Raw genomic sequence first — 18,802 nt, 5'->3', positions numbered from 1 at the left:
CTGCTGTTCTCTGCCTATTCAGCCCTGAGTCATGGGCTCTCTCTCATCTTGGATGATTTTTCCTTGTCATACACTGAAAAAAACTAACTCACCGCAGCGTAAAGCACAGACCCAGTTCTATTGAGCTTGCATTTAGAGCTGCTGCTGAATCCTTTACCTATGGATGCAGTGAACCAAAATGTTAGAGTCCTCGAAACTCAGATGGAGGAGGTGAGTGGCTGTATTTGGTGATGGGGCCTTTTGGGCAAAAGTAAAGTAGGAGTGAAGCTCAAATATTGAGATTAGCCTTTCAGAAGTCATACTAACCAGGCATGGTGGTATGTGCCTATAATCTTGGCACTTGTGGGGCAGGGGCAGGTGGATTTCTGAATTCTAGGCTAGTTAGAGCTGTATAGTGAGAGCCTGCCTCAAACAAACAAAACATAGTGGAGTGGAGTGTTGATCTTTGCTCTATACCATGTGAGGACACTGGAAAAGGCCATTGTGAACCGGGATGACAACCAGGAGGTGCCCGCAGCCTGACCCTGGACTTGTAGACTCTGTATAAACCTGAGCTGGGAATGCCTTTTGCTTAAGGCTCCAGTCTGTCATTTTTTATAGAACCTTAGCTGACTAAGTCATTGAGCCCATCTTGGCTTTTTGCTGTGGTCAAGATGTCATCTTAGGAGTTGCTGGGGTACCAGTAACTTTACTCACAAAGTTGCCTCTGTGGGCTAGACTTCTTCGTGCCAAGGAACAAAACCTTGCTCCCTTTCCCTGATATTATTGAGGGGGGATGGCTTGAAAGGCTAATAAGACCATCACCTTTTTGTTTTAATTTTGATCCGTGTTTATGTTGTAAGCTGAACTCATTCTAATAGAATTACACATGCAGACCCCTGATATACTATATTGTCCCGAGGTCTATTTTGAGAACCAAATGGACCTGGGATTTTCTGCTGGTTATGTGTTCTCCCCCCTTTTCCTGTCCTCCATCTGCCACTAAGCATGACACAGCTGGGATACCCTCTTTTCTGAGGCTAGTCTTCCTCCTAGGATATAAAAATGATGACTCCGGCTTTGAAAGTTTCTAAAGCTTTGCTTGCTTTCCCTTGTTTATCTGAATTACTGGAAAGGGTAGGAGTGGGAGGTTGGGAAGAAGGAGGCAGTTCTTCATAATGTGTGTCTTTTAATCAGTTATGCAAATTGGAAACAAAAGCTAGAGAATCTAGACACTGTAGCTGTCATTGGTTGATTTAAAGGACACTCACCACCCTGTAACTCACTTACCCATAAAACATTCTTTGGTGGGCTAAAGCCCACTGTGCAAAGTAAGGCCAAAGGCCATGGAAAGGGAGTGTTTCTGCTTCATCTTGTCAATCACATTTGAAATGATGGCTTTCAGCCTTTTCTCTGGGTAGGCTTCTTCTTTTCTCTGGATCGAGTACAGATGCTTTTCGATTTTATACTGTTGCTTCTCAGTTAGCCCGTCCTAAGTTGAAGTTAAGACACTATGTAATTTTAAAATGTACTTAACACATCTACCTTACTGAATGTATTAGCCTGGATTATCTTAAATGAGCTAATAACTCTTGCATGAGCACATCGTTGGACAGGCTCATTTAACAGAAAGCAAGTTTCATTGTGTTGAACATCTCATGGAATTTAGTAAATTTATAATTTAAATTATAATTTAACTACCTTGTCTGAAATAATGCTGGCAAATGGTGTCCTAGTTTGGGGGTTTCCCTAGATGATGACCACTATCCATCCTCCCCAGAGAGGATCCTATTGCATGTTACTAGCTTAGTGGAAGATCCATATTTGAAGTTTGGTTTCTCCTCAGTGCATGTTGCTTTTTTCAGGAGTTGGTAGATCACAGCTGGACCCTGGCAGCCCTAAGAAGCTGGGGTCAGACACCAACCTTAGTAGGCTACTTGGACATATTAGAAGTAGTAAAAAGCAGAGAAAGAGTTATTCAGTGTGGCCACATTGGTAAGAGGAACACATTAAGAGAGATAGTGATACCCAAGTCTATCTTGAGGGCCTGCTACAAGAAGGTTTAGATAGGAATACACTTTAAGAGTATGTGTAGTTAAGCAGCCTTCCTCAAGATGTTTGCCCACCATTGCCAGGGCTCCTGGTTTGTCTTATAAAATTGTCAGAACTATGAAACCTCCTGGGATAGGCGTTCTTTCCTGGATGGTTGGCAGTGAGCTTCTCTGCCCAGCTCCTGGAGAAATTCCAGTTCCTTGGAATCCGTGGTCTCAATAGTTGATAGCCAAAAGACTCTCTTTAATGTATCATTCCTCCTGTCAGTACTGTCATCCAAAGGTCAGAGTCATTATGCTGAGCGGGAATTGTTGGTGCTTGTAAGTATTACAGAGGCAGATTTTCCTGAGTTTAACTATTATCTCCAACCAAGTAGTGTAAGCAATTGAGATTTTTTGAAAATGTTCCTATGTGTCTGTATTTGGGTGCAGTGCTGACATGGTGCTCTGTGCTCTGCTACTGGATGCTGTAGTTGGCCTGTATAACGTACTGGTCTTCCACAAGTGCTTCCTTCTTGGGTTTTCTGTTTCCTTGTTTGTTTTCTTTCAATGCAATTTATCCACTTCTGGTTTCACTCCTTGTCTTCATTCTTAAATTAACTTGGCCACCGGCCACTGTAATTCAGTGTTCTGGGCTTTAAATTGAAAGCCATCTGTGCTAATTCTGTTATTTATGACAAGATTATCATGGGCAGGGAAGGAAATCTTTGACTTGCTGGTTCATATGAGTGCATGTTTGTTTATTCCAGTTGCAGTCATTGTTTTAAAATTCTAAATGGATACGGGCCCTTTGTTATGTACAATATGTTATGAATTATTATTACAATAATATTTCAGCTGACTAAGGACTAGTTCTGGCTCTGTACTTCCTCTGGACAGTGAGAGGCAAGGTGTCTCACAAACATTCATGTAAGAAGGAATACTTGTTCCTTTGGATCCTAGATAAGGGAGCTCTTTCCAGCTGAGAAAATATTGAGTCTTAATGATGACAATGATTCTCTTGTAAGATGAAGTCCTAACAGGGGCAGTAAAAGGTGGTGAGGGTCAGCTGGTGGTGAAGCATGTGTAACCGGTCGCAGTTTGTCTATGAGGATCCACCTTGTAGATTGGTTTTCTTAAATAACACCTACCTACCTACCTATCACCTACTTACCTGCCTTCCTTCCTTCTTTCTTCCTTCCTTTCTTTCTTCCTTTCTTCCTTCCTTCTCCCTCCCTCCCTCCCTCCCTCCCTCCCTCCTCCCTCCCTCCCTCCCTCCCTTCTCATTGTTGTCCTCCTCCTCCCCCTCCTCTTCTTCCTCCTCCTCCTTTTAACATATACTTCTTTCTTTGTTTTGTGTATGTTCCTGTGCCCATGTGCCATGGCGTACACATGACAGTCAGAGTCACGTACAACTTGTAGCTATCAGTTCTCTTTACACCATGTAGGTTCCAGGGTTCCTTGGCTTGTCAGGACTGGTTGCAGCACTTTTGCTCACGGACCCATCTCACCAGCCCATACAGAAGGTCTTCTAAAATCACCGTCTGCTAACCACCTACTTACATCTGGTTTGAGGAATGGTCCCTGGTAATTTGCATTTCTGAAAATGCAAATTTTCATTTCTGAAATCTCCCAAGGTGTCGAAGGAGCTGAAAAGTCATAGCACTGCTTTCTCCTCAGACACAGAAGTGCAAAGTAGATCAGCGTAGTCTGTAACAAAATTCTACAATGAGCCCTGAGCCGAGCCTTCACCTTGGAGCACGGGGAGGATGTCAATGAGGGTGGAACAGCTATGGTCTCGTGTATTGTCTGCTAGGGAGCAGAATCCACTTCTTTTTTACATTCTAACATTTTGACTGCCTCCCCTGTGTAGAATGCTATTTCCTGTTTGCAGGACAGGAAGGGTTAAAAGTTGATTTGTGAGCCTAAAATACGGTAAACCATTTCTTCTTCCTTAAAGCTCACTGTAGAGCTGAGCCTGTGGGCCGACAGTGGCACTTCATTAAGGAACTGGTTTTTAGATAGACCTTGGAACACTCAGCCCTAAGCCCTAAATGTGACATCTCAAATTCCTCTCCTCAGGGCTCAGAGAACCTTGTAGAAGAGGCAGCTAATCCTAACCCTAACCCTGAGTATAAGAGCCAGACAGGATGGGGAATACCAAGGAATCAAGGCCCTCTAAATCAACAGGATCTACACACGTATGAACTCACAGAGACTGAGGCAACATGCACTGGGCCTGCATGGGTCTGCACCAGACGGGGTCTTAGGGCTGAAAGGAGTAGAGTCAAGCTCCTGTTCTTAACCCAGCAGCTATCTCCAATAGATCACAAAATAGGTTGCCAAAGAAAATTTTGTTTTCTCCAAGGGAATCTCACTGGGGAAACAAATTACTCTTAATTATAGGCCGGATGCCCAGCAGTAGATGGCCAATAGAAAACAAAACAAACTTAGTGACATATTTGGAGGTTCCATCTTATAATCCACTGTTAGGGCTTTTTAAAATTTTATTATGTCTATGTGTGTGTTGGTGTGATTTTTCTCTCATTTTACCCTACAGGTCCTTTGCATCTGTATTATAGCTTCCAGGTTAGTGGTTTGTATGGGATTCTTTAATGTGTGAATGAGTGGATCTCTGTTTGCTTCTTGTGCTTTTTGGGAGGTTTTTTTCCCCCCTTCTCTTTGTTTATTTTGTCCTATTCTGATGTCTTATCATTTTTGTTCTCTCTTATTTTACTTTATTGTTATCCCTTAGAACAGTGGTTCTCAACCTTTCTAATGGTGCAACCCTTTGCTACAGTTCCTCATGTTGTGGTGATCCCCCAACTATAAAATTATTTTTGTTTCTACATTCACAGCTGTAATTTTGCTACTGCCATGAATCATAATGTAAATATCTGATGGTCTCAGGCAACCCCTGTGAAAGGGTCAGTCAGCCTCCCCTGGAGTCTCGACCCACAGGTTTGAAGCATGGTTTCTAGTGAGAGCACAAAAGGGAATCCATGTCGGAGGGAGGGGGGGAGGAACTAGAAGGCAGAGGGAGGGAAAGCCATAATCAACATATATCACGTAGAAGAAAAAAAAATGAATTTAGGCAATAAAACTGGGTGGGGAGAGGGAGAGAGGGAGAGAAATTGTCCCTGTCATTAGAATCCCTTGATTGGATCACAGTGACGGACCCCTTTTGGACTTCTGCAGCTTGTGTAATTGTGCTCCACCCATTTTTAGTTCATCTTGCATGACCAATTCAGAGCAGGGACTGGTGACTATCACATACTCAGTATCACAGGCTGGCAGGGTTAGACCTTGGCACTGTGAATGCTGGAGAGCCTGTGAATGTGAGCCGACTTTCCTCCATGTACCTGAGAGGAGCCACAAACGCGGTCTCCATTTCCCTGGGAAGTAGGACAGGTTGTGCTCCTCACCTGGTCCGAGCAGTCGGTGGGTCACAGGAATGAATCCTTATCTGTCTTCATCTCAGGGTGAACTATGGGAAGACTTGTGCTCCAGCCTCCACTCTCAGCACACCCAGGGAGAAGTATGCAGAGGTGGAGTTCGTGGTTACTGGGCTCTGCCCCCTTGAAGGCCACAGGCAGGTGTCTGCCTCCAGCAGATGCGCAAGAGAAATACTAGATTGGAATGTTGACTTCTGAGGTCTGTCAGAAGGTGTGGGTTAGTTAGCTGGTGCCCCACGTGGCTGCCCCGTTCCTTGTGGCCACAGGACTGGATTTAAAAAACCACCACAATTCAGTCTCTGTTCATCAACCCCAGATAGAAACCTCGCAGGCCATGCTTTTGGCATTTGAACTTGGTAAGAATTGGATAGTCAGAGTTTGTGGTACTTGAGGGTTTTTCTAGCCACAGCTCAGGAAGCTTTGGGGCTCTGGGAACATAAGTGGATATATATTGGCTAATGTGAGTGGAAGAGCAGTTAGTGTATGGAGAGCCACCCTGCCTCTGTGCTGGCCCGGGCTCCACCACTTCTGAACCCTCATTTTCTTATTTGTTAAATGAAGACCTGAGGGGCAAAGCTCTTCAATCCTTCCCTTTCAGGATTCAAACTCCATTAATTTCTGATTTATATTTCATCTAGAGAAGCCTCAGGAAGTGATGTTAATTTCAGCCACCTTGAAATGGGCCATTTTCCTCTTACCTCCAAGGTTGTCAGCTTATGTTTCTTTTTACTTACTTGAAAGAAGGCTTGTCTGGTGTGAAGCTTCTGGGTGTTCTTTTGGGCAGGGAGGAGCAAGGGGTAGATCATGCTTAAAAGCAGTCCAGAGAGTACCCCGTCCTAACACATCTGTACCAGGTATTGTAGTCCTGTGGCTTGTCCTTGCTTGTGGTCCTTGGGCTGTCCTTAATATTTCTTCATTCCTGCACACAGCAGCTTCTTGTGTGCTCCTGCAGTACACTGATACATTCCCTAAGGCAACCTTCTCTTCAGTAAGGAACTTTCTGGTTGATGTGTTACGATACAATTGGGATAACCTGGTACTGATATGGGGTTTAATTTTCCCATTCCATAATTCAGGCAAACCTGTGACATCATTCTTCTTAGAACCTTTGAATCGTGGGTGTTGTTTGATCCTTGTAAAACATGGCTGGATTGTTACTGATAGTGTGCTTTCCTGGGACACTAAATGATAGAGTATCAGCTGTGTATAGTATGAGAATAAAGTCTCGGGACTTTATGGAGTGAACTCATCATTCTGTCTATGGTGAGGGGAGTTTAGATTCTGAGGCCTTCAGAATCTTCATGTCTTGTTCTTGTCCTAGTAAACTGACTCTGAGAAGCCAGCTAAGGTACTAGTGTGCTATGGCTTTGTACATACTCACCTGAGACCTTCCCTAGTGTTTTCCCAGGCTCAGTCATGCCTTATGCCTTGACAGGTGGTTGAGATTGGGGGAGCTCTGGTTTCCTGGTGTAGCCTCACCATCAGCTGTGACTCTGTTCTAGGTAGGCTTCTGTTCTGCTGGTCTTAGGTTGTAGAAAGTGGTTTGCAGCCTGGTGGGATTTTTGTTTGTTTGTTTTTTGATTTTTTTTTTAAGCCCTTTGGGCTGTCACATATATGGTGACGTTGACTCTTGTGATTTCTGGCTTATTAGTATCATATCTAGTGTTAGTTTTGAAAGCTGAATCATGGAGCAAATCTCCCAATGTCAGTAATTACCAATCATGGCTAGCATTAGTTAGGTTTTTTTCTTTCTTAATCTTGTTTCATATATTAAGCCCACATGTAATTTTTAAAGGGAATTCAGATACCAATTCATGTCATCTGTAAATATTTTGATATTTCAGTAACGGTTTCCTCAACTGTCTTCAAAGATGTATGCATAGTTCAAACCAAGATGAAAATAGAGTCCATTGATTCCAATTGGGCATCCCATTGATTTTGCAGTACCATTTTCCTTGCATGGCTAATTGATTTATTTTGAGAAATTTATTCTTTGGTTTTCCCATAGGCTGCATTTGCTGGCTGGATCTTCCTAGAAATAGCTGACCATATCTAGAGCTGATTGGTTATCTGTCACGACTGTATCTTCCATTATGTGAGGAGTGTGTGTGTGTGTGTGTGTGTGTGTGTGTGTGTGTGTGTGTAAGTGGCCCCTGTAGATAGCCTGGGTGACAGGGCCTCCATTCATAGCTGCTCTGTTCCTTCCACATTTGCTACTCAGAATTGGAGGATAATGAACATACAGATGTGAAGGAAAGTCTAGTACTTGGCCTAGAAAATTTCAGTTTATGGTTGTGGCTTCACAGCATCTCCTGACACCTGAATCATATCTTCCAGAATTAGGATTGTTTGATTGACTCTTGGCTTTAGGGTAGTACAAAAGTGATACACAGTCAGGAGAAACTGTACTTCTGGGATGTGAACCCTTCTGGGACTCCTTGTGGAGACCCTTGCATGCATTGTGTTGAGGTACTGGGCAGGGTGTGCTGTGGTAGTGTGGTGATTGCATTTTAACTTGAAGCATGTGTATTTTATAGTGGGGTTACTTGGAGTATAACTTTAAATTAAAAAAAAAGAATCAGAAATTATGAGCTCATGGTTTGAGATACTTCTGAAGTATTTTCATCCACTGAGGTTGACCACTGTTCAGAGTGCCTGAGATTTGGCCAGTGAGAGCTGCAAGGTATTACTGTCTCTAAAGTTACCTCAGTGTCAGGTAAGTGGGCCTGAGGCTTGCAGATGGAGCCCATCTCAGACAGAAGTTGCAGGCCTGAAAAGAGCAATGAATGGTATTATAGAATTACAAATAGAATCTGGAACCACGTTGGGAATCGAGGATTCCTCTTGCCCCTGCTTGGCCATTGTGCCTAGGCCTTTTCAGCTGACAAAGGATTTTTTTTTTAAATTGTTGCTTATTTTGAGATATATTATAAATTCATTTGACATTTCTAATTCAAAATTAAAATTATAAGTTCTTAGTTTTATATTTGTATGTGTTTCCTCCTGAAAATAATAACTAGGTATGTTTACATAATTACTTCTTGGCTTGATAATTACATTCTATCTATACATAATACATATAAATGTTTCAAGTAGTTATCAATGTTACTGCTAACAAGTGAGTACCAAAAAGAGCTGAAAATGCTTTGTCTTTAGGATTTATCTCACTAGGGAGCATAGTCAGATTATTGTATTCCAGCTTGTTCAGAATGATTTCTCTGTATTTATGCTACCAACTCAACATATAATTTAGTTATTTCATTCTGCTTTTAGTTTTCAGACATTCACCCAGTCGTTATGTTCACTGTGTGGTTCCAAGCCAAGCAAGGTGTTTTCAGAGAGGTTTCATGTCCTATAACAGACAGCCATCTTTATATGTGGGTTCTGCATCTATAGGCCTAGCCAACTTTGAATAGAAAATGTCACATTTCTGCTGACGTGTATTCAGTTGGGCATACAGTGATTAACCTATACTCACTCAAGACTCTATTGTCATTCTCTAGGCGTTATATTTTAACAACTGTTTCCATAGTGTGCAGGCATGCAGACACACACACACACACACACACACACACACACACACTCTAAATTAGAGAGAATTTAAAGTAGTATCTAGGAAGATGTGCACAGGATGCATCAATAGCTTTTTATAAGGGACTTGAACAGCCTGTCTCCTCTCCCATAATCAGTGCCAAGGTGGCCGATTGTTGTCAAACTGTTGAGCCTACACAGATACGCCTTACCAACCCGGGAACCACAGTCTACTTGAGATTCATTTTGATGTGGTACATTTCATGGATTTGGACATTTTGTTTTCTAGAATATTTTATATATATTTACATTTTAATTTAAGTATGTATTTCCTAATTATATATTTCCTAAATATATAGTGATAATATATAATATCCCTAAATATAAACATATATTTCCTAAATGTAAAAGAAAAACCAAAACAACACCCGTCATATACTTTGCCCAAGCTAGGGCAAAGACGTGCAAGACGTCTCCTAACGCTGGCAAATTAATTGAGTTACTCCTGACACTGAGCCACTGAATGTGCTATTTATTCGGTTATTTTAGAAGGGATAATTACAGCGATGTCTGTCTAAATACCTTAATCATATGCCAAGATAGTTAGAAACTACATGAATATCCCTGTCTGCTTGTTTCTGTAATTTACATGTCATGTGGTTCAGTAGTTCTCACTGGGATGATTTTAACACCCAAAGGATATTTGGCAACATCTGGGACATTTTTGATTGCCTACACTGAAAGCAGGGTGGAAGTTGCTGTTAAGTACCCCATAATATTGGGACAGTCTGTAACACAATACCACTTGTTCCCAAGTGACGATATGCTGAGGTTGAAAAAACCTGTCAAGTTTCAACCGGGCATTTGAGGGCTTGTGTTCCTCCCTCCAGACCTATTCCTAACCCCCCACTTCCTTCCTGTCTTCCTTCCTCTTCTGCTTTGCTGCTTTTTCAGCAAAACCACACCTATACAGCTAGGACTGTAGGAAGACACCAGTCAGTTAAAATGGGAAGTCATGGGAGGATTAGTGGTGTTTGTCCAGGTTCATAAAGAAAAAAGCAGTTATCACATGAGCTGTGCTAGTTTCTTTTGGGATAAGCCATATATGCAAACAAGTGGTTTTGGAAAGCTGGTTTTTTGGTTGATCACAGGGCTCAAGGAAGCAGGCTAAGTTAGGTGCATACCTCAGTTGAGGGTAGGTCCACTGTCTGACACATCGGCATCACTGTAGATTCTGTGGCTTCAGGGCTGATTTTGAGATATTCTCTCCTGGAATTCATTCAAGGTCACATGTAAGTGCACACCATCTGCTCTTTCGAGTACCTGGAGAACTCTGGGTTTATATATGCATTCCCTTTCTCTCTTTCTCTGTTTTCTGTTGCCCTTCTTTTACTGTCTCATAGAACACAACTCCATCAGTGAGAAGCCACCTATGCGATTGTGGTTCCACTGGGTTACATTGCCTAGGTGGTAGGTATTTCACTTGATGAGCAAGTCACCTAATAGCATATTTCTTAGATCTTGTCCCCACTGTTAAGTGACTCTACTCAATTTCATTTCATTAAATGGAGTTAGTAGTTTACTCTTTGATCATGTATATAACCATGGATGAATTGGGGGTGTTCCTTTTCCTTTTGAGAGGCCTGCTGGAAATATTGACAATTCAGTTTAGTTCCAGAACCTTGTCTGGGCATGGTAGACATGGACAAGGTGCATGTGTCAGAGCTGGTCTGTCTGGTCATTCCTGGGGAGCTCGAGGGCTTCACTGTCACATTGTCCCTTGTTTTAGTACTAAAGAGGAGTGTCCCTTAGTTTAATGTTATTCCAGAAGTTTGCTTTCCTCATCCTGTACTATCTTGTAGATAAGTGAATGGGGGAGGGGGACAAACAAAGCAAAGGTCGGCATTTCTCTTCGACAAAATACAACGTGTAAGTGAAATACAACGTGTATATGCAGAAGGGTGTATATGAATAGAGAGCTTCTTGACACTCAGGTGGCAACTCACAGGCATGTCTGTCCTTTCCCCCAGGTGTTGATTTTATAGTTTCAGGAAACTTTCCCCAGTAGATTTCAATACTACGGTTGCTGGCTCTGTGTTCCTGCCAGGTGAGTACTGTGCTACTGGTTTCCAGAGAGTCTTTAAGAAATGGCTTTCATCCTCAAAATCTCTCATTTTGAATATATGTCCCAAGACAAAAATATTCACTTTTAGGCCTTTGCACTTTTAGGCCCAGTTTATATTACCAACCTTTTAATCTCCATATCTTCTGGCTTGTCTCATGAAAAAAGAAAGGTATTTCTAAACTGTTCTGTCTGGTCAGATTCAGAATCTTGAAAAGGACCTACTACTCTTTTTAATCCCTATGTAGGGCTTTTGATAGCTCTTTAAATATGACAAGATTTGGACATGTTTCTACATATGGGATGTTTTTATAGTACTGAGTGGCAGCACTAATGTCACAGTTCTTTCTGGTCAGGGATGAGCCCACCAGCCCCTTGTGATGGTGGTACAGGGACAAAGATGATCCCCTGGCTTTTCTAAGGGGAAGGAGACAAATGGAAAGCGTTCTTTAGTGCTTTTTGATGGACTGTGTGAAGGAAGCCAGGCAGCCATGCTTTCTTTGTTCGGCTTCTGGTGAGGCCTTTAGGAGAGGGATGTCCTAGCACCGAAGCTAGAAGCCCTTGAATTTGTAAGACTACAAGACAGACTGCTTCATTGTGATTCCCAGCAGTGAGGCAATCAGATGCCCAGTCTTTCCCAACCACAGACAGATGAGACAAAGTGTCCACATGGCGGCCTCCTGTCAGCCTTTGTTTTTCCATAGAAACAACATGCTCTTTCAACAAGAAGAAACCACTTGTGAATCTGCTACTCAGAAATTTGGTGGTTTGGTGTGAACTCCGCTTATTACTTTGTCCTTAATTTATTGTTTCACAAGCTTCCTAAGCTGGCAGGACTTGCAGGTTTAAGCAGTGTAAGCATCTGAGCAGGGCTATGGGGAGAGCTGTTTTAATCTGATTCAATCTATTTCCTAGAACCTAATTATAACAAACTCATTTATGGGCACTCTGTCTTTTTCAGAGCCAGTAATAGTCATTTGGCCTCCAGGAGAACTGTGAACACAGATGTCCTTAGGATTTCAAAGGGAGTTGGAAGGGTTTATTCTCTTCCGCCTACTGTGGATATTTTGCTGAAAAACATTTTATTTGAAAGAATAACATATTAATATAAGCTACACTTTGAACTTGCTGTTCCTGGCACCAGAGGCCAAGTTCATTATTTCTTACATGCAGCTCTCTGATTTCTTTTTATAAAGACTTTTGTTCGCCAAAGTTTTTTTCTAAACAAATAATATTACTAAATTGTACACTTTTTATTTTTTTAAAGACAGGGTCTGACTGTGTAGTCCTGGTTGTCCTGAATTTAATATACAGGTCTAGACTGGTCTGTAATTCAAAGATCTGCCTGCCTCTGCCTCTTGAGTGCCACCATGCGCCTTTTTCAAATGACATTTTTTTAATGCTATGTGAATTACACTTCAAATCAATAAAATGTAACTTCAGAATTTGAAGATCAGTTTAGGAGACTAAATAAAAGTCTGTTTTGAGGCTCCCAGGAGAGCTGTCCATTTTAGATTTAAAAATAATGCTTTCATGTATAACCTAGCTAGGAAGCCTGGAGTGAGCCCATTGATATTACAGCAATTAAATGCTTGTGGAGTAATGAATCTGGATGAGAATAAGATGGGGACACGCTGTGATGTTGCTTAACCAAGGAGTGAGTTGCTGCTTGTGCTTTCCTGGGCAAACATGTCAAGGGAGAACAATAGCAGTTAACCTGCCTTTGAGAAGTCTTCTGTTTAGACACTTTTATGGGACATTTTTATGGTGGGTAGTGTCCCAGCATACCAGTGCTTTGTCACCTGTAACAGACATTCAGCTACTTCTGTTCCAATCTATCTCAGCCTATGACTTCCCCTGGCCTGTCCGCTCTGCTGATACCCCATAAATGAGACCGGTCTCTCAGCCTGGGCATCAGAACATTCTCATGCCTGAAGTATTTTTCCTCTTTTTTTACATTTTTGTTTTGAAATAAGTTTAGATATACAAAACGTTGCTGGAAAGCTTGAGAAAATCTCTATCTACTCCTTTGATGCTTTGCTGAATATCAGTACTTCCCTAGCCGAGCTCTGCTGGAGGTGGTGTGAGTAGTGGCTATCATACCCCATCTCTTGTCAGTTTGACAGGTGAGAGGTGATAATCTCTTTTCATGAGTTTATTCTTTGAATGTTTGTTCATGAATATATAATACATTCTGGTTCCATTCACCACTCCACGATTGTTTTATCTCTTGTGTACAAAGCCCCCATCTTCTCACCAAGTCTTCCTGCCATCTTGTCTTTTGGGATTTTGTTTTGTTCTTTTTGAAACAGGGTCTTATGTAGCCCTGGCCCTGAACTTGCTAAGCAAACCAGGTTGGCTTTGAACTCAGAGATCTTCACATCTCTGTTACTCAAGAGCTCAGATGAATGGTGTGTACCATCATGCCAGACCTTTTTTTCTTGGTTTTGTGACTCACTGAAGCATAGGTAACAATGACAGCTTCCACTCCTGCCATACCAAATCATAAACTGCTAATCCCTCTCCTTGGGGAGTGGTTGGGCCTCCCATGAGCCCCTCTGTTTTCTGTGAATGAGTGTTGGTAGATCCAGTCTTGTGAAGGCCTGTATTCTCATGGATACAGGAGCTGTGTCATGCCCAGAAAACCTCAAGGTCCTCCTTCCCCATCGTCTGAGTCTTAACTATGATAGCCTCCAATCCTTGGGAGGGGGTCATGTGGGTGTTCTGTTGATGGCTGGGCAGAGATTCTTGGTGTCGCTTGAGTCAGTGTCTCTGTTGTGAGGCCAGCCTCCTCTCAGTTGGACAGTCGTGTGTTTTCTGTTTTCATCTGCCATTGTTTATTTGGTTTGCTCACTATATTACCAATTTGCAACCAACCTCAGATAGATGTAAAATATTTGGATCAAAATAATTTAATCTACTGAACACATGTTCTCTGTTTTCCATAAATAGTATTACTACCTATGTAGTACCATTAAATAAATGATTTAGGTATATGTATGGAGAATGTGCACATGTTATGTGTAAATATGACACAGTATTCTGAACCCATCATGTAAAATTTCAATATCCGATAGTTTTGACAGCCAAGAGATCCTGGAAACAGCCTTCCCACAAACACTAAGGACCAGCTGTACCATGATGACCTATAAGAAAGCAAGGTAATAGTGAATCAGTTGAGCATAGGAAAGGGAACAGATGGTTCTCTTCAGCACCAGTCTAGAGGGCCACATACATTCATCACTGGAAGCCATTGGTCTCCTCCTGGGCTCATCCTTACCCTCTCCGCCTGTAGTCTTAGCTGTAGAAGCAAGTTAAGGATACCTAGGAGAAATGTGATTAGAAACTTTTAATGGCTTAATGCTTTTTTTTAAGAAAGAGAAGCTAAAAGCCAAGTCAAACACATTACACAAAGGCTGTCAGAATCCCTGACGTTCCTTTGCAGTTTGGCAGTGGGCACGTGAGTCTCATTTGGGAACACTGCAAGATGTCATTAGATGTGTCTCTGCACCAGTGTTTGATGGATCTCCTTTTTTTTTTTTTTATTTCCTCCTCTGATATGCTCTGTGGCAGGAGGAGTTAGTGTGGTGGCCATGTGTGTAATCTGTCCCCTTTGGTCTCCCGGTTTACACCGGGGATTTGAACACAGATAAAGGTTATACACTCTGAAGGCAGCAGGCACCAGATCCTGACTTTGCCACACCTGTTTCTGTTAGTTCCGTGCAGTTATCTAAGTTGTGTGCTGTGAATGGGTGTAACGAGTTGTCACATGGCTGTTAGGACTGAATGTGGTAATGTGTGTACATGGCACCCAGGGCATGTTCACTAAGTGACCGTCGGCATCCGGGTCTATTTCGCCTCTCTAGCCTGTGAACCCTGAGGCACATAGTTCCCAAGATTTAACTTGAGAGCCAGACAGCAAGGAGAACATCTGCTCTGTCTTCAGCAGGTATGTTCTAAGAAACCCAGCCCACATCTGAAACTGGCTAGTACCAAACACTGTGCATACTATGTTTTTTTTTTTTTCTCGGCATATATGCATTCAACACTTAAGACTTAACTTACAAATTATGCACAGTAAGAGATTAATAGCAGTAGCTAATAAGGTAGAACCTTTGTAACCTTACTCTGTAATGAAATTGGTCTCCCTTGAGTCAAGACAGTATTTTAACACTGTGGTTAATTGGAGGTGACTGAAACTATAGGAGGTGAATCCTTGGATAATGGGCACTAGTGCATTTAGAGTTATGTATGAGAGACTCTGAGAGACCCCAGTACCACAAACCAGGACATACATGTATGGGATTAGCATGCAGAAGGTTGAAACTCAGCTCATGTCTGAGAGGAAGTTCTGTCTGCCCTTGGTCTGTTCTACTTGAAATGGTAGAGCCTTTTGGAGTAGAATCTTAAGAGTGTTAGAACCTTCTAAAGGAAGCAAGTTAAGTTATTGGGACATACCTTTGAGGAGGGCATGGGGACACAAACTTCAAGCTCTTCTTTCTTGTTTTTAGTTTTCTGATTCCATGGGGTGAGCAGCCTTGTTTCACCTCTGTTCTTATTGTGGTGTTCTGTCCTGGCTAGTTTTATGTCAACTTGATTCAAACAAGAATTGTGAAAAGAGGGAACTTCAGTCGAGAAAATGTCTACATACGATCCTGCTGTAGAGCATTTTCTTAGTTAGTGATTGATGGGGAAAGGCCCAGCCTATTGTGGGTGGTGCCATCCCTGGGCTGGTGGTCCTGGTTTCTATAGGAAAGCAGGCTGAGCAAGCCAGTAACCAGCACTCCGGCATGGCCTCTGCATCAGCTCTTTGCTCTAGGTTTGGGCCTTGGTTGAGTTCCTGTCTGACTTCCTTCACTGATGGACTACAATGTGGAAGTGTAAGCCCAATAAACCCTTTCCTCTCCGACTAGCTTTTGGTCATGGTGTTTCAACAAAGCAATTGTAGCCCTAATTATGACATGCTATATCATGCAAAAGCTACTGACCAAAGCCTGAGCTCTGAAGCTGAACCAGAATAAACCTCCTTTGCTTCTTTGACGTTTCTTTTCTCAGATATTTTAACACAGTAACAGAAAGCAGACTTACACCATCTGCTACAGCAGGAGTGTGGTTAATCATCTGGATTTTTGTTGTCTGTGGGTAGGAGTGATCTTCAGAGCAGAACATGGAGAAGGAATAGAAATTCAAGGGAGAGGGAGTTGTGTTCATAGAGAGCCCTTGCTTGAACTTTAGCTGTGAAATGAGTGAGTTCCTAGTGCTCTGTATGTTTTGTAGGATCAGGGTGGCATCCCTGTGGTATTGTCTGAGGGACCTTGGGGAAGAATGCTAGGAGAGTAGAATCTTGTAAATGTTCTCTTTTTCTCAGTGAAGAAAATGACAGAATCAGAAAAGAGACAGTAAAACATTTTCTAACAGAGTTGAACCTGGCGAATTATTGCCCCTCTGTGTTTTCTGATACTGGTACAGTGGTTTGATCTCAGAGTAGAGTCTGACTAGGGTTGGATCCTGGGCTGGCAAGTGTTTTGTCAACTTGACACAAACTAGGGTCATTTGGGAAGAAAGGATCTTAATTGAGAAAATGCTTCTGTAGGGTTAGCTTGTAATTAAGTCTATAGGGTATTTCCTGGATTGATGATTGGTGTGGGAGGACCCTGACCGTTGTGGGCAGGTGGTCTTGGATGGTATAAGAAAGCAGGCTGAGCAAGCCATGAGGAACAAGCCAGTAAGCAGCACCCCTCTATGGCCTGTGAATCAGTTCCTGCTTCCATCTTCCTGCTCTGACATCCCTCAATGATGGAGTTCGACCTGAGAATTGTAAGCTAAATAAATCCTTTCCTCCCCAAATTTCTTTTGGTCATGCTGTTGTATTGCAGCAATAGAACCCCTATATACATGACAATTACTGGGTTCATTCTATGCTATTTAATGTTTACAAAAAAGCAAGACAATCCTTTCTCTTTATTCTCCATATCACATGAGAAAAATTTACTTTCTAACTCAGTTTTATAAACTTAGATGTCTGATAAAGCATCTTACTCAGTATGTGTTCCTGGTATCAGATAACAGCCTCGTCTTTCTGCATTTGTGCACGGAAGCTTGATACCATCTGGTCTCTGGTATTTGTTCCATAATACTTGTTAAATGGAAGAATAGTATTACCATGATGACACTTGGGAAACCTCGTTTTCACTTGGTAAGTTAGGAAAGTTTTTCTCTGTGAAACCCTAGGAAATGTCATGGTTCCTTTTGTTTTAGATGTTAGTCTCTGCAAAGGAAGATTAGATCCACTTTCTTAGATTTTTATCTCAATCATGTTAAGATAAAATAAAGTTACTCGGGTTGTCTTCATAGGATGTTTACTGTAAGGCTGATTGATAGTTTGCATAGCACAGAGCAGATTTTGAAGCAACCTAAAAGTTTATTTTATTTTAATAGTTGAATTTTCTTACAGCAAATAAAATTGAGAAGCCAGGCTGTGTGTTCCTGTAATTCACTTTGACCCCCACTCTTCCTGGGGTGACTTCTGAACAGTAGGACAGTATCTATGATGTGCCTTTTCTGTAGTGTTTTTGCTTGGCAGGCATGCAATATGTTTGCCTTAATAAGTAAAACTTGTCAAGTAGTTCTGCCAACAAGGTGACTGATGTAGTCTCTGAGGAAACCTGGCTTTGACTTAAGTAGTTGCCTCAGCATCATATACCCGCAGTCTGTAGACCAGGGATTTGCTTCCAGTTTGAAACCGTTTGAGTCCTCTGAATCCCATGCCTCACCCAAGCCAGTCATTCTGTTCATAGTTTGAGTGTCTCCAGTTGGCTTTTGTTCATTTCCTCTTCTTTGCCCTAACCACTGGTGAACACTGGGACCTTGGGTCAGCAGCATGTGTGCATTCTAATTCTGTAGGTCTCAGGTAGGATTTGCTTGAGATAAAGATGGGCTGCAAGTGGGATATTTCTGCTTCTTGAATGCCTGCTCCCCGCACTCTTCTTCCTCCTAGTGTACCCTGTAGGTATTCTGCCAGTTCTAAGCTGGATGGCAAAGCGAAGGGGTAATTTGTAATTTAATTCATTATTGGACCCTTTCCCAAATCTCAGCCTCAGGTTTTTCTGGTTTTGATTTTGTTGGGGTTTTGTTTTTCTTTGTTTTGTTTTGGCTTTGCTCGAACATTTTCTTGTGAGACACTAATTTGAAGAATATACTTTATCAGGTTGATGAGAGAGCTCAAAATCTATTCCTGATTGTTTCTCCAGTACACCACATTGTTGTGTGGATTTGAAGTTGATCATCTTAGAATGTGTAAATACATGGACTTACATGGGATGAGATTTATCTGAGACCTGATTGGACAAGGATGGGGTTTGGCTTGGTGCCAGGTGGTTTTTGACATATCTGTTGGTTCTTTGTGCCTCGCTAAAAGGCTCACCATGTCGATCTCTGTGTTCTTGTCTGATTTCCGTTCCAGAAGTGCTGACACAGCTTATCAGAGCATTTATGCCTATTACCACTTGAAGCTCAGTGGGTATTTCTTTGGGGATATTCACACAGAAATGGCTTAATTGGATTTCAGCCCAGACACAGTATCTGAATGGTTCTTTATGAATTGCATTAATTGGGCTACTGCCATAGGAAGTCCTCCCCCTCTCTCTCTCTCTCTCTCTCTCTCTCTCTCTCTCTCTCTCTCTCTC

General features: G+C 42.1%; 1 protein-coding gene across 4 annotated transcripts in view; it reads left to right on the top strand.

Moving 5' to 3' along the window:
• Positions 1 to 18,802, top strand: part of Nck2 (NCK adaptor protein 2) — a 122,274-nt gene that overhangs the window by 42,101 nt on the left and 61,371 nt on the right. The window contains exon 1 of one of the 4 annotated variants that reach the window (XM_028786827.1): positions 16,905 to 16,934. The exons of the other annotated variants lie outside the window; for them this stretch is intronic. The gene's annotated coding sequence lies outside the window, so the exon portion shown is untranslated. Of the gene's footprint in view, positions 1 to 16,904; positions 16,935 to 18,802 lie in introns of those variants that run through there. 4 annotated transcript variants of the gene reach the window in all.

This window comes from Grammomys surdaster, unplaced genomic scaffold (assembly GCF_004785775.1).
Source record: "Grammomys surdaster isolate TR1022 unplaced genomic scaffold, NIH_TR_1.0 125600, whole genome shotgun sequence".
In the NCBI taxonomy this organism is placed as follows: domain Eukaryota; kingdom Metazoa; phylum Chordata; class Mammalia; order Rodentia; family Muridae; genus Grammomys; species Grammomys surdaster.
Note: the sequence above shows the minus strand (reverse complement) of the source record. Positions and strands in the feature narration are given on the sequence as shown.